The sequence below is a fragment of the Arachis ipaensis genome, chromosome B09, assembly GCF_000816755.2.
Source record: "Arachis ipaensis cultivar K30076 chromosome B09, Araip1.1, whole genome shotgun sequence".
Lineage (NCBI taxonomy): Eukaryota > Viridiplantae > Streptophyta > Magnoliopsida > Fabales > Fabaceae > Arachis > Arachis ipaensis.
Window position 1 is genome coordinate 75,274,512 of NC_029793.2, and position 4,993 is coordinate 75,279,504.

A 4,993-nucleotide genomic window follows, 5' to 3' on the forward strand; every position below is an offset into this window, starting at 1 on the left:
TTGTCTTCCCTTTTCCTTTTCTAGAGGATTCTCCGGTCTTAGGTGCCATAAATGGTAATGGAAAAACAAAAAGCTTATGCTTTTACCACACCAAACTTAGAAGTTTGCTCGCCCTCGAGCAAGAGAAGAAAGAATAGATGAAGAAGAAGAAGAAATGGAGGAGAGGGAGAGGGGTTGTGTTTCGGCCAAGAAGAGAAGAGAGGGTTGGGTTGTGTGAAAATGAGGAAGAATGGAGGGTTATATATAGGGATGGGAGGGGGGTAAAGGTTCGGCCATTTAGGGTGGGAAATGATTTTGAATTTTGAAGGTAGGTGGAGTTTATGAGGTAGGTTTATGGGGAAAAGTGGATGGATGTGAGTGGTGAGGAGGTGATGGGGAAGAGAGATTGAGGTGATTGGTGAAGGGTTTTGGGGAAGAGTGTTTATGGGATTTTGTGAAAGAGGGGTGAGAAGAAGTGAGTGGAGGTAGGTGGAGATCCTGTAGGGTCCACAGATCCTGAGATGATCCTGTGGGGTCCACAGATCCTGAGGTGTTCAAGGATTTACAACCTTACACCAAATTAGGCATGTAAAATGCCCTTGCACACAACTCTGGGCGTTCAGCGCCAGGTTGGTGCCCATTTTGGGCGTTCAACGCCCATTTGTTGCCCATTTCTGGCGTTGAACGCCAGAACCATACTTGTTCTGGGCGTTCAGCGCCAGCTCCTCTCCAGGGTGCAATTCTGGCGTTCAGCGCCCAAATGATGCCCTTTTTGGGCGTTCAGCACCCAGATACTGCCCATTTTGGGCGTTCAGTGCCAGAACCATGCTCTGTTCTGGCGTTGAACGCCAGGCAGATGCTTCCTCCAGGGTGTGATTTTTCTTCTGCTGTTTTTGATTCTGTTTTCATTTTTTATATTTATTTTGTGACTCCTCATGATCATGAACCTATAAAGACATATAACTAAGAAAAATATAGTTGGATAAATAGAAATTGGGTTGCCTCCCAACAAGCGCTTCTTTAATGTCAATAGCTTGACAGTGGGCTCTCATGGAGCCTCACAGATGTTCAGAGCATTGTTGAGACTCCCCCAACACCAAACTTAGAGTTTGGATATGGGAGTTTGCTCTTCAGTAACATCCTCATTCTCTTCAGAAGAGGAATACTCATCAGAGCTCATGAATGGCATAAGGAGGTTCAATGAAATCTTTATAGTCTCTAGATGAGTCTCAGATTCCTTTGGTTCCTCAAAGGGAAACTCCTTATTGATCACTGGACGTCCCAGGAGGTCTTCCTCCTTGGGATTCACGTCCTCTCCTTTCCTCACAGGTTCGGCCATGGTGCTTATGTCAATGGCCTTGCACTCTCCTTTTGGATTTTCTTCTGTATTGCTTGGGAGAGTACTAAGAGGGATTTCAGTGATCCTTTTACTCAGCTGGCCCACTTGTGCTTCCAAATTTCTAATGGAAGATCTTGTTTCATTCATGAAACTCACAGTGGCCTTAGATAGATCAGAGATTAAATTTGCTAAGCTAGATGGATTCTGCTCAGAATTCTCTGTCTGTTGCTGAGTGGATGATGGAAAAGGCTTGCTATTGCTAAACCTGTTTCTTCCACCATTATTAAAGCCTTTTTGAGGCTTTTGATCCTTCCATGAGAAATTTGGATGATTTCTCCATGATGGATTATAGGTGTTTCCATAAGGTTCACCCATGTAATTTACCTCTGCTATTGCAGGGTTCTTAGGATCATAAGCTTCTTCTTCAGGAGAAGCCTCTTGAGTACTGTTGGATGCAGCTTGCATTCCATTCAGACTCTGAGAAATCATATTGACTTGCTGAGTCAATATTTTATTCTGAGCCAATATGGCATTCAGAGTATCAATTTCAAGAACTCCCTTCTTCATGGGCGTCCCATTATTCACAGGATTCCTCTCAGAAGTGTACATGAACTGGTTATTAGCAACCATGTCAATGAGTTCTTGAGCTTCTGCAGGCATTTTCTTTAGGTGAATGGATCCATCTGCAGAAGTATCCAATGACATCTTTTATAATTCAGACAGACCATCATAGAATATATCCAGGATGGTCCATTCTGAAAGCATGTCAGACGGACACTTTTTGGTCAGCTGTTTGTATCTTTCCCAAGCTTCATAGAGGGATTCACCTTCTTTTTGTCTGAAGGTTTGAACTTGAGAGTCCAACCATATTCTAGCTCTGTCTCTTACAGCAAAAGGGAAAAACATGAGCCTGTAGACTTCAGGATCTACTCCATTAGTCTTAACAGTATCACAGATCTGCAAGAATTCAGTTAAGAACTGAAAAGGATCTTCAGATGGAAGTCCATGAAACTTGCAGTTCTGCTGCATCAGAGAAACTAGCTGAGGTTTCAGCTCAAAATTGTTTGCTCCAATGGTAGGGATGGAGATGCTTCTTCCATGTAAATTGGAATTAGGTGCAGTAAAGTCACCAAGCATTCTCCTTGCATTATTATTATTTTCGGCTGCCATCTCCTCTTCCTATTTGAAAATTTCTGAAAGGTTATCTTTGGATTGTTGTAATTTAGCTTCTCTTAGTTTCCTCTTCAGAGTCCTTTCAGGTTCTGGATCTGCTTCAACAAGAATATTCTTGTCCTTGCTCCTGCTCATATGACAAAAAAGAGGGCACAGACAAAATAATAATAATAATAATAATAGGGATCCTTTATACCACAGTATAGAGGTCCTTATGTTAGTGGAAGAAAGGAGGGTGACAAAGAATGTAATGTAAGGAAAGAAACACACGGGTGAGGGAAGCAGAGATGTGAGATGAGGGGATGTTAGTAGATGAATAAATAAATAGAAGGAGATGAGGGAGAAGAATTTTCGAAAATTATTTTGACAAAAGGGTTAGTGATTTTCGAAAATAGTTTTTGAAAAAGGTTAGTAATTTTCGAAAATTAAAATAAAAAATTAAAATAATTAGTTAATTAAAAAGAAATTTTGAAAAAGACGGAGATATTTTTGAAAATTAGAGAGAGAGAGTTAGTTAGGTGGTTTTGAAAAGGATAAGAAACAAACAAAAAGTTAGTTGAAACAAATTTTGAAAAGATAAGAAGTTAGGAAGTTAGAAAAGATATTTTGAAATCAAAATTTTTTTGAAAAAAGATGAGATAAGAAGATATTTTTGAAAATATATGATTGAAATTAATTTTGAAAAAGATTTGATTTTTAAAATCACAATTAATGACTTGATTCACAAGAAATCATGAGATATGATTCTAGAACTTAAAGTTTGAATCTTTCTTAACAAGCAAGTAACAAACTTAAAATTTTTGAATCAAAACATTAATTGATGATGTTATTTTCGAAAATTATGAGATAAAATTAAGAAAAAGATTTTTGAAAAACATTTTTATACTTTTCGAAAATAACTAAGAAAAATGAAAAAGATTTGATTTTTTTTGAAAAAGATAAGATTTTTAAATTGAAAATTTGATTTGACTCATAAAAACAACTAGATTTTAAAAATTTTTGAAAAAGTCAGATCTAATTTTCGAAATTATCAGAGAAAAGAGGGAAAGATATTTTTTTTTTTGAATTTTTATGATGAGAGAGAAAAACAAGAAAATGATGCAATGCATGAGAATTTTAGATCAAAACATGTGATGCATGCAAGAATGCTATGAATGTCAAGATGAACACCAAGAACACTATGAAGATCAAGATGAACATCAAGAACTTATTTTTGAAAAAAAATTTTTAATGCAAAGGAAACATGCAAGACACCAAACTTAGAATTCTTTAATGCTTAGGCACTAAGAATTCAAGAATGCATATGAAAAACAAGAAAAGACACAAAACATGCAAATGCAAAGATCAAACAAGAAGACTTACCAAGAACAACTTGAAGATCATGAAGAACACTATGAATGCATGATTATTTTCGAAAAATGCAAGATGCACATGCAATTGACATCAAACTTATAACATGACTCAAGACTCAAACAAGAAACACAAAAAATATTTTTGATTTTTATGATTTTCTAATTTTTTTGTATTTTTATTTTAAAATTTTCGAAAATCATTTTGAAAAAAAAGAAAAAATAAGGATTCAAAATTTTTCATATGAATTCCAGGAATCTTGTACTCTTTAGTCTAAAGCTCCAATCTGAGGGTTAGACATGGCTTAATAGCCAATCAAGCTTTAGAATGGACTTATATCCATTGAGGTGATTAGTTGAAGACCAATCCCAAAGGAGTTTGGGTATGGCTTTTCAGCCAGATAGGATTCAACATGTTACCATGAAACTCTAGAATTCATTCTTGAAAGTTTTGAAGCCATAGAATAATTTATTTTTGAAAACATTATTTTTATTATAATTTTTTTTTGAAAACAAAGGAGAAAATTTTGAAAACTTTTTGAAAAATTTTTGAAAATAAAACAAAAAGAAAATTACCTAATCTGAGCAACAAGATGAACCGCCAGTTGTCCGAACTCGAACAATCCCCGGCAACGGCGCCAAAAACTTGGTGCACGAAATTGTGATTACACTTTGACTATGTAAAATTCATTGCTCTTTCTTTCCCTGGCAATGGCACCAAAAACACGATGCCAATACCATGGTTCACAACTTCGCACAACTAACCAGCAAGTGCACTGGGTCATCCAAGTAATACTTTACGTGAGTAAGGGTCGAATCCCACGGAGATTGTTGGTATGGAGCAAGCTATGGTTACCTTGTAAATCTCAGTCAGGCAGATATAAAATAGTAATAGGGTTTTCGAAAATAGTACTAAAATAAGGATAGAAATAATTATGTAATTCATTGGTTAGAGTTTCAGATAAGCGTGTAGAGATGCTTTCGTTCCTCTGAACCTCTGCTTTCCTGCTATCTTCATCCAGTCAATCTTACTCCTTTCTATGGCTAGCTTTATGTAAGGATGTCACCGGTGCCAATGGCTACTTTCGATCTCTCTCGGAAAAATGGTCCAAATGCTCTGTCACAGCACGGCTAATCGTCTGGAGGCATCACC